Genomic DNA, 12619 nt, shown 5'->3' with positions numbered 1-12619 from the left:
ACAATTTTTACTAAGAGTGTTATAAATAATTCATATGAACCCTTCTCAAAATGATAACATCACAACTGTTTTTATTATCAAAATATCACATTCTGGGAAATGTTTTCATCATGAAAACCACCTATTCCTGTGAGCAAAATATGAATACACGTTTCGTATCTATTCAAAGGGATCACAAAAATTCTATAAATCGATGTGTGTACAATTCACATCTCTGTCCTCTTTGTTTCTTTTTCCATTCTGTGCCTCAAGAGAGAGGAGTAATAAATAGCTTCCATGAAATTCCAGGAAGTGTCAGGAACTTGATCTATAAAAGGATACATCAATGGGGGTGGGGCAGTTTGCTTCATTGCTGCAACAAAAGCCACATTATGTGAAAGACACTCAACCATTGATAGGAACTATCCAGAGCCGTTGGATCTTTTTTGTGCGTCTAGTCCTTTGCTCTGCTTTGAACAATTTAATTCAAAATGTGATCGATGACTTGTATTGTATCTTCACCATACACAACAAATGACAATTATCACATTAAAAGTTCTATAGTGTACATAGATTCTATGGTGTGCTGCATGAAGGATGCATATAATCAGCTGAGAAGCAAAAGGACAGTGATTATTAAAACTTTTTTTTTTTAATTTGCATGACAATGGCCCTCTGCCTCTGAAACTGAAGGAACATAGAGACCACATCAAGCACAACAAACGAACCCCTACACTTTGGAAGGACAGATCTGCTGAATTGGAAAGAACAGAGCTTACTTTCCTGCTAGTAGCAATACAAGATCTCGTACACACATCACACTTGTTAGATAGTGGGTAGAGAAGTTAGAATAGCATTGCTTCATGCGCGTGCACGTGATGAGTAAGTACAGGGTTCCCAGCATTTCAAGAAAACAAAATTCCCTGATATTTCCCTGATAAAGTATCAAATTTCCATGATAACTATTTCAACTCATTTCCAGTTTCACACCCAATTTTCATCCAGTGGATGTTGTTTTGGTATGCAACGAAATATAATCCAGAGTCTTACTGACTACTTTCGATTTTTGGGTCAATCAAAATTCCCTGACTTTTCCCTGATTTGAGGCATTTTTATCAAATTCTCTGACTTTTCCCTGACTGGAAAAAAGTAAAAAAAAAAAAATTCCCTGATTTCCCTGATTTCCCTGATGGGCTGGGAACTGTGAAGTACTTTACTTGCCCAAAAGAAAAAAAAAATAATAAAAATAATAATGATAATGAGAAAGAAGAGAAGTGCATGTGTACTTTTCAGTGAGGCTTGAACAATTACTTTTGACTCGGTTTGCATGGCTTTCAATATACCAAAAGCCATGCAATATATAAAACATAAAACATATAGAGTGGGCTCCTTTGAATATTTCTACAGATAAATGGTGCTACAAAAATGCTGTTTCATCATCATCATCATCATCATGCATTATAAATAATATAAACTGCATATATGCTGCTACAATTCATAACTTTTTAAAATAAAATAGGATGGAAAGTGTTTACTCCAATATATGTGCTGCCATTAAAGGTCTGTGATAATACAAAAACCTGTACCCAAATGGGAATACTCACACTGAAACACATTTTAAGGACTCTATTTGAAAATAAAGTACAACAGAAAGTCACCAGTGAAATATCTGTAGCTTAAAGGTACATCAATACCTGTATCCCCCCCCCCCCACACACACACATAGTGCTCACTGTAGTTAGCATAATTTTTTTTTTGGTCCATCTGACCACAAAACTTGGAACGCTTCATTGTGGAAAGGTTACAAGTCCAGATTAATCATCAGAATACTCATTTTTTCTTCCGAAAATAGCCTTAATTCCCCGGGGTAATGGCATTTTGTGGCTGGTGTTTGCGAAAAGAGAGCCAACTTCGTATGACATCTTTTTTTATTTTAGCTCTATTTATCACACGTTATGATCTTGCTTTGGGTGCAGTAAGAGTTTAAAATGCTGTGCGCTTGTGTGTTTATGAATAGCAATAAAATGTTGTCCCTCATGCTCTCTCGATTCCGTTGCTTTTTTCTTGTTAAAATAGATCTTCAAGAAAATGAATAATAAAGAGAGGATGATGCCCTATTCTCACTGACTGGTTAGAGTGTGTCCGGCCAAGATCCGCACCAGCAACCTGCATTCAAAGCTGTTATTAGACTTGGTGCACATGGTGCTTTTATTTTTGTTCTTGCATGTTTTCTGCTGTGTGCATACATGCAATTTTTGCTATAATAATTTTGTTTTATAAACAAATGATACTACTGCTGCCACAAGGTGCAAACAGAATGCATGGAAACAACAAAGACAAAATGCAGTGTAATCAAAATGCCCCCAAAGTATAAACTGGATAAAATCCAGCACATGATGACAATGATGATGATGATCATCATCATCATCAGCAGCAGCAGCAGCATCAGCATTAGCATTATCATCATCATCACCATCATCATCATCATCATCATCACACTTGTACAGCACATTTTGCACATCTGTACATCTAGTACACTCATATTGTGATATTATACAAGTTACGTGTCATTTCTTTCACAGATTTCAACGTGGCAGAAACATTAAAGATTTACAGTTTGAATCATGACACTAAACTGTGCTCTACCATGTGTACATCCTGAGGTTGAAAATCAAATGGGCTGATATGTTTTTCAATAATCTAAAGTGTGCCTTGATCAAAGGCTAGTCATTGCTTTACAAGCTGGAGTTTTTTTTTAAACTGTCTTACTTTAATACACTGTACTATATGTGAGTTCCATTTTAAAAAGGTTCTGCATCATTCAGAGATTTGCAATCATTGCAAGGTTACCATAGCAACAGCATTACAAATCACAGCTAATTGGCTATTAATTATCAGCAAGATCAACACACGCTACTGTGTGCAATACAGTGACTGAATGCTGGGAACTCTCAAGATTTTCCCCTTCATTTTTTAATGACAAAGTCATATAAAAGTTAATGTTTTATCTATATACCTCGGCAGCACAGATACAAACAACTTGATTCTATTTTTTTACACTATACTATTGATACACAGTGTAACCTTGTATTGTAATTAATATTTTATTGGATGGCAATGAATGGGACACCATGGAATATTGGCTCTAATGAGTGCAATTTTTCATGGTATTCCATTGGAATAAAGCCATCTACAGGGTAATGTAATTATCATTATAAATCTATAATCACTACCTGCAGAAGGTGTAACTGTAGAAAGTATAACAATGCAGTTACTAGAATTAGAAGAACTGAATATACTGTGCACACTAAAAAGTTGTGACTTGGACTTGTAGTCAAGAGTTTAGGCACTTACTGTACATGTACCAAGCGTTTGTGCACTCAGCAAGCGTTCAGGCTACAGATGAAAGAAATCGTGGTATCATCGCACAGCCACTTTACTATATGGTAGCCTACAATGTATGGTGAATAATACGCTCTGAAATGAAAATGCAAATCAAGTGGACAAACACCTTAGACTATTTTAAATGCATTGTTTAAATGCACTATATGGATAACGATAAGTATCAGTATTGTACAATGTCATAATGTAATATTCACACTTTCAATTGATATTGACCAGTGACTCTACAAAGTTCAAATCTAAGAAGATCTACTGCTGTAGGGCCTGACCACTGGGAAGGACTGGGAATAGAATCTCCTTCACAAGACATTTCCTATAGCAACCACTGGCCTCAGTCTAAAATTTATGGTTGGTGATACTATCCTACTGCCTTTTATACCGCATATCAATGGCCATGGGTCATTGGTCGAACACAAACAGACTGCACAAAGAAGGCACAATGTGCGTGTCCGTGTACATTGTGCACCATGTTGCTACGGTCCACTCTGGGGCATTGTGACTTCAGTCCACTCGGCCGTTGTCAAGATTCTCGTTGCCAGGCAACCCACAAGGCAGCCCTAAAATAGCTGTATCCCAGGCTTTGGGTACATGTGTAAACACATGCGCCGGCAAAGCTGCATGGTTTATAGCAACCAGAGAAGATTAGCTAACCAACTAAGAGTACTGAGTTCATTGTGCACTGTCTTGTTGATACAACAAAAAGTCATTGTCAGAGGTGACTACACACTGTAAACCTACCTTTACTGGACACATTTTTGTATGTGTGATTTAATATCTGTTGTTAATTCAATACCCTCTTCTACAATACAAGCCTTCCATGTCCATACATGATTTCTGATTGCAAAGAAACTTGGAGCTACATGTATGCAATATGTGTCACAAAGTTGAGACAAGTGCAGATCTTGTTCAGTTTCGACATTCAAATTACAGCTTTCAATGAAGGTTCTTTTTATATATTTATGTAACATTCATTTTGACTGCATTTGAATGCGAGAAGACGGATTTCCTTAAAGGTCCTGTTTACCTTTGGGAACAGTGACTTAAAACAATTTAAAGATATGACATTTAATGCATAAATGTGTAGGTCTGCTGTACCACAAAACATTCTATCATATAACATTTTTGTGATAAAGCCTGAAATATATGGAGGTATCTGTATTTTTGTCAAAAAACCACAACTGCAGACGGTTTAGTCTGGAAACATTTTTATCATTTATTGTTCACATTTAGTATATTTAACTATCCTAAAAATCAATTTTACCAATTTACATTTTTACAGTGGTTGTTTCTATCCCTAACTCACATTTTAGAAGTATTTTAAAGCACTAATGCTGGGTTTTTGTTTCATCTGGAAGTGATAAATCATGCTTTTTCTGTATTACTAAAAGGATCTTGGTGTACAGAAAAATCAAATCTTTCACTTTTGGTAATGACCACACTTCAGAGGTGACAGTTTATCATCACACTGTGCAATACTGAAGATTCAGCAGTAAGGAAATAATGTTTGAAATGAGTTTTGAATCTGTAAATAATTAAAACAAATTCAATATGAGACAAAATTGAAAGAAAAAGAAACATTGAGATAAGGAAAATGCTATCATAGTGATGAAAAAGAAATTAAATTTGGCATAAAATGTTACAGAGTAAGCCAGTTTACATAAATCTATAAGCAGATTCAGTACCTGTTGGATGTTGTTTATGATGAAGAGTCATTTCAAAAAATGAACAGGGCCACAAATATTCATAGTGCTAGACCTCAGTGTCGATATTTATTACTGATTAGCAACTATGCTCAATCCCCTGATGAAAACCAAATGGTTTGCCTCCAGTCAGAAAGCCATCCATCATCCAAACAAATTTGTCACTATTACGTACAATCATTATGATTGCTTTCATACTGATGCTATAAAATCAAGAATATACAAAAGAAGTTTGTATCAAAATTCCATTTCTAAACATCTAAAATCTATTGACACTGAATTGCAAACTTTACAAAGTTAAAACTCCTGCTTTATAACAATTATCATTTACATCACAATATAATGATAGTACTAGTAATGACTATTTAAAGTACTGTATGTGTCCTATCATTTTATCAAGACCGTAACTCTCATAATAAACTTATACTTTGGCAGGAAAAGAAGAAAGAAGAAGAAGAAAAGAAAAATACTGTACGGAATTGTGAACAATCAGGATAAATTACCACCTGTCACATCAGGAGAGAAAATATTCCCAAGCTACATGCATATTGTGATGGCTAGCATTTAACTCTCCAGTTAATGTGGACCTGTGAAACAGTGGATTTGGATCATATACAAATAGTGAATGGTCACAAGTGCGATGGTACAAGATTTCGCATGAGGCGAAAGATAGAGGTGCTCTATTTAACGAGGCAATGCCGAGGTGAATAGTGCGCCTCATCTTTTACCAAGTGCGCAATCTTGTTCCATTGCACAAGTAAAGACCATACATTATTTGTTTCATACAACACCTCGAAAGTCAACAGATGTGGCCCACACAGATTCTTGAATTTAGCACAGAAATAGCTACCATTTCCCCTGAAAGACGATTGAGTAGCCTCACAGTCACTGTGTATGTACGTACAAGCACGCTTGTAATTGTTGAGTGTGCTTGGCAAATGTTTGTTTATTGTGACATCAGAGCCATGCGATGGAACAAAAATTTCGAGTCAATTGTGAGTCTAACACAGAAGTCAATGGAAATGGGTGACGTCAGCCATGCGCTATCCATTTTTGCTCAAACAAAATTGCACAGCTGACAGCCACAGCGTGGGATGGAACTTTTAACTAAATGTCACAAGATGGGCAATTGACCAATTGGATAGCTACATTCTTTTTAGGTTTTGTATAATCAAATAATATCACATCTGGCTGATTATATATGTATGCAAAATTCAGATTTATTCAAGATCTTTGTAAGTATACATCGTATCACTCTTTAAGTTTCAAGTAGAAATAGACTTCATGAGACCAACAACAGCTATTTGCATAGTAAACATACCATGAAGACAAATGCCACACAGGAAAGAAAATTTTCAAAAAAAAAAAAAAAAATCAATGTTTCTCTAGAGAGGGGTACAAAATTCTTCCAGCCTCCATCAAATTGCATAATATCCATAAAGAGAATGACACAAAGATCAGAGGAATTTAGATCATTTCAATTTTTGTAAGCTCTTGGAAGCATGAAAAACAGATCCCTGAGTTAGTATTGTGTGAGAGCAGGATGCAAAGTTGAGGACAAATCATGTAAAAGTAGGAAGACTTGGAAAGCATTTAAAAAGCAGCTCTTACAAAATCACTGACCTATAAATAATTTCTACATCATCTAAAACTACAGCTTTGCTATGCTATGTTTCATGGCTACATGACACATAATGCACTGCAGTTGAGTGTCCCGACTTGTTTACAGTGAAGAGTTTATGCTCGCCCAACGTGGCAAGGATAGTGCGCCCTCTGTAGGTGACAGTGGTTCAGTCTGACTGCTCTGATTTCTGATGCACACAGGTGACTCCGATCTTTGCACCGCCGGACACTGGCCCTATGCGATGCAAGCTATGCCGGTGCGACAGATGCTATCTCGGTGTGGTTACCACGGTAACCATCACCATCGTGACCTCATTCTAGTCATCCGATGAGCATTGTACTCATGGCCTGTATCATTTCAAAGGAATCTCCGCTATCATGGTGTCGTATATCAAGTGATGTTGCTATGCTTCAGTCAGTCACGTAGGCCATATTGTTAACAAAGGTGTTACAATGGCTGGGTACAATTAATATGTATCATGAAGTGTACTTCTTTTTCCCTCACACATGCCCCTAACACCTTTGTCTTCTCCATGATAATTGCAGTGTACAAAATGAAATCATGACTGTGTACATGCAAGATGTGGGCTACAGACAAATTTGCAAAAACAAAAACAACTCACTAGAAATGCATACTACAAACTGTATATAAATATACAGGACTTCTGGTACTGAACAGTTTTTTGTCTAAAATAATTCATATTCCCTCCTATAATCAAAAATGAAAATTTGATAATGCAGAGTCAACATTTCAAAGCATTATCAAATCAAGGGTGAAAGCCTGGGGCTATGATGTATACAGTATGAATGTAAAGTGGATAGGATTACTTAAAAATGAAATCCCATCAGTATAGTCTACAATCTTCTTAAATTGACCGATACTAGCAACTGGGGCAGAATTTACGGAGGAAACGAGCAAAGAGTAATCAAAGTGACCCTCTGCAAGTACAGTCCAAAGGTCACTCAGACCATTCCGATGAGAAATATGTTTGCTGCATTCCGCATCTGTGCTTTAACCCATTTAGGACGGGCTGCTTTGCTATAGGCCTAACATGCATTTCCCATAGACAATTGCCCCAGTATACTTACTACGAACTAGTCTTCAAAGGGTTAACAGGTTGTGCCTTTATCGCACATTGGATCATTTTTGTACACATACTAGAAAAGCACTCTGAGAGTGCAGACCTCTGCCAAGCAGCCACTTTCCACCAATGATCTTGCTCTTCCATCTAGAGAGATCAGTGATTTCCACCCATCATGTATGCATGCTGAAAATTCGTCGATTTCCCAATATAGAAGCCTTTGATACGTCATATACCCTCAGCTGCGCGGAGCGCCTTGCCCTAGCAGAAACTAGAGCACACACTTGAGCACGCGTATGAAAACCTAAAAAAAATAAGCAGCTTGAACTCCCAAGTTCATTGACCCTACCTGCCAAAATATCAAAAATCCTTCATAAAATTCATAAAAATTTCTGGATCACTACCAAAATTTAACTATTTGTTCCTTATGTCATTCTTAATCTTTCCTGCAAGTATCGTCCACATCTGTGCACAATTTGAGTTATTTTGCACACAGACAAACAAACAAACAAACAAACAAACTAGTGTAAAAGTGGTTTCTTTTGCGGTGGTTTTATTTTCGCGCTTTGAGGTTGAACCGCGAATTTAACATCACGCAAAAATGTTCTGAACTCGTTACTTATTACAATGCTATCATTACTGACCGCAAATTTAATTACGCATGAAAAAGTCGGCACTGATGGAAACCGCGAAAGTTTCTGTACGCGAAAGAAACCACTCTTACAGTAACCAACAAACTAACAAACAAACCAACAAACCAACGCCAATGAAAACATAACCTCCTCCCTTGGCGGAGGTAATTATACTTCCCATGATAACTTTGATTCAGTTGGGGTATGTAATACATTAATGTAACGCAAGATAGCAAGCACTAGGATCAAATGAGATACATGTATTTGGTTCGCCCATTTGTCTGCATGTTAATATTCAATGTAAAATGCTCTCTGCATTTATTTTCAATCATTCATAAAGAACTTTCAGGGACCAGATTTATGTTCTACTATTGTATATCTTTCCTCAATATTTTTGATGGCTATCTAATTCCAGGTTACACATGCAAGTGTATGGCTCAAGTTTATAATTTATCAAGGATTGCATACATGTATTTCATATTCCAGAGTTTTCAACATGGAGCATTGTTACTTCTTTGTCAAGTGAATAGCATTTCGGCCTATTAGATGCTAGGTTCTGCTGCATAACAGTATGTATTTTTATCAGTAAACCATTTGAATTCAATTGTTCTACGTGAGCAATGAGAATGCAATGAAATGGTAAGTCATACCAAGGAGCTGTGAATTCTAGTGTCCACTCCAACAGATCAGGCAATAAAAGTAAAATGCCCTCAAACACGGACCAAGAGATTTAAAGGTGCGTTCATCTGATAAATTTCTCAGGCAGAATCACAATCCTAAAACACGTTTGAGGCATTTTCAGGTGATAGGAAAAACACAACCGAGGTTTCAAACACATTTAGAAATGCCAATTTTAAATGTGTTTGAGACCACGATTGCTTTCCTGTAAGTAGATAAATGCAATGCTGTTTGAAACGCGTTTCTCCAAGCTGGTATTAATGAATAAATATTAGACAGGTAATTACACCGCCATTCGATAACAATGTGATTTGATACTCTGATTACTTTTTTAACGACACATAGTTAACACAGATAAAGATTTTAAATCACCTCATTCATAACATGTCATATAACGGCAAAAGGATTCCATGTAAACCCAGATCAATCTCACTAAGCCTTGAATTATGAACACACTGATTGGAAATTAAAGGGTATACCAATGATTAGTGCGTATGGAAATCATACAGACAGTGAGAGAAAATTGTCGCGTTCAGTGCATAAACTAAACTAGTTTGTATATATCTCATATATACATGTATGTGCAAACGTTGTAGGCAGTAATACATGTACATTGTACCCTTGTCTTCTCTGAGTGTGCGCATGTATGTGTGAGTGTGGGTGTGTGTGTTTGTGTGTGTATGTGAGACTGCTTTCAAATGCCCATGCATGCCACTGTACAGACTGACTTCTTGCAAGATATGCTAGCCCTTGTTTCCTACCATACGCATATTGCAAGACTTATAACAATCATTCTTGAAACATACACTGTACAGTTACTAATCTATTCTAATATAAAAATGCTTGATGTTTGTGTACATGTGTGTGTGTGTGTGGGGGGGGGGGGGGGGCAGAGCATGAGTGACGTACATAGCAGCCTTGCATCTTTGTACCCTGCAAAAGGTTTTTAATGATTCAAAACATCTACATACTCAATAATGATGGTTAATTCAGCATCATGCAAGCAGTCACATGTTGTCACACTGTAGCTGTGATTGTCTCTGCACAGTGAAAACCTGTACAACGGAGTGATATCGTTCAGATACGTAGCTTGAATGTGCTGCTCAAGACCAAACTCAGAACAGTGTGTTTTACACACCTTTCAAATCAATCAAGATGATACACATGTAAATCAAACTGTTGTGACCCCTTAAGTCCAAGAAATTAAACGTTTCTATCGTTCGGTGGGAGACTCTTTTGTTTTGTTGTATAAATTGCTCTAAATGCACTTTGTATGGTTGGTAAAATCTCTCTTTCATGTGAGTCTAAATGTATGTAATTGTTTGTTAATGGAATAGAAATTTCATAAGCATCTAAATTTCTGAATGTACACATTATGAATCTAATTCTTAAAATGGCAAAATGTTTTAGAAAATAAAAGATTCTGTTTCTATCTCTAACCTGCTAATGAAGAGTCCCGAGTATACTCGGGCAGGTTTTAGATGGGAATGCGTGTTGTAGCAAAATCAAACCGTCCTCAATGGGGTTAAATTGGCAATGTTCTGCTCATTGCTTCCTATCTTCACACAGATTAAGATGAGTCGCAACAGCTCCCTGTAACCAGTCTCCAATGCATAATACAGAGAAAGGTTCAGAGTTGCCAATTTAATAAGGAAAAGCTGATACTTTCTACAACAAACTGTTCTCAGGATTTGATGCAGTAACAAATCTAAACACTTGTATATTCCCAGTCCATGAATATGGGTATCATACTATGTCTTCTATGGGTTAAGAAGAGTGCTTTAGTAGAAAGGGTGATGACAAATAATCACATTCTCTGACTCTCTCTTCCTCTCTCTCTGGCTCCACCCTCTATTCATCAGCACATTTTCGTTTTATGTATCAATCATTAACAGGCAATACGCTGCGGAGGCCGCGTTGCACAAATCCGCTGAAGGCCGTCTTAACATGCACAAAAACAGATGCCAGGCAAGGCACATGCAGGAGAACAGACGGAAGAAGGAAAAAGAGCAAAAGACATGAACTCTACTGATGTCTATACGCATATCATTAGCTGTCAAGAATACGATATAAGAACAACAGTGATGAGTGTATCATAAGGTTGGAAACATGAATTTGGTTTGTTTGTTTGTTTGTTTGTTTGTTTTTTTCATTTCAGAATATTTCACAATCTCTCAAAACCTGACTGGAAGCTAGCAGTGGCTATATTCATCCATAGCAGGATTTGTTTGAAAAAAAAGGGGGGGGGGCAATTTTGCAATTCCTTATATCTTCTAAAAAGAAACACTGAAGTTATCCAGGATATAATGAGAAATAAATTATTACCTACAATGTAGATTAGTTGTCAACATTATTTCATTTTCCTTTTAAAGTCTAAATGTAGTGCAATGTTCTGTTTGCATCACCTTTAATGAAATATTACATCAACTAGAAATGTCGCTAAGGCGACTGCTATGCCTCCGCCATAATGCGTGATTCTCCTAATAGGTCTATAGTATATGTGGACAATGTTTAATTACATTTTCACAATATTGGCAAAATACTGAAATTACCTGTTTGTCACAAATGTGTTGAATGTTCACCTTCCTTTACCTAGGTTTAATTAGATGAATAGGAGAGCATGTATTTGGGGATTCAAGGACTTCAACTTGACTTTGACCCATTCATAAGTGTATGAATACTGTAATTTTCAAGGTATGGAGAAAAAGTGTAATTTCTGTATTGAAAAGTACACTGTTACCATTTTCTTTTGGCCTTTGACCCTAAAATTCATAGGATAATCACTGTCAGGCAGAACATGCATAAATATGTAGTAAGTTTCAAGATAACTTGAGCCACTTCTGAGATATGGAAGAAAAAGTTAGTTCAGCACTTTCCCTTGATCTTTAACCTTTTGACCTTTGAGGCAAACCCCCGCCCCCCCCCAAAAAAAAAAAAAAAAAAAATTCCAGATAATCTAGGTTATACATGCATGCACCAAGTGTTAAAAAAAAAAAAAAAATGCTGGCATTACATAAATACATGTATGAGGGAAATAGTACAAATTTGAAGTGTTGCACTTGACCTTTGACCCCTGACCTTTGACCCTATGAACCCTAGATTCTCTAGATAATAACTGTCAGTCAGTACATGTATGACTATACTATGTTCCATGAAGATACCTTGAACAATTTCCAAGGTACGGAGAAAAAAGTGAAGTTTTAATATTTTAACTTGACCTTTTGACCTTTGATATTTGACCTCATGACCCAAAACTTTCACCAGAGAATCTTAATTGGGTAATACATGTATACACAAAGTTTCAAGAAAATATCTTCAGGCATTGCATAGATATGGAGGAAATAGTGAAATTTTACATATTTGACCTCGACCTTTTGACCTTTGACCTTGACCATGTGCACCCAAAAGTTGATAGACACAACTTCACCCCCTAATACACATACATGCCAAGTTTCACTAGGATACATTAAAAGGTTTTGATAGTTACCCTGTCCACAAAATTTATTACGGATGGACGGAAGGA

This window comes from Diadema antillarum, unplaced genomic scaffold (assembly GCF_040938485.1).
Source record: "Diadema antillarum isolate AM-2024a unplaced genomic scaffold, OU_Dant_1.0 seq00001808_RagTag, whole genome shotgun sequence".
In the NCBI taxonomy this organism is placed as follows: Eukaryota; Metazoa; Echinodermata; class Echinoidea; order Diadematoida; family Diadematidae; genus Diadema; species Diadema antillarum.
This window is presented reverse-complemented; position numbering follows the sequence as displayed.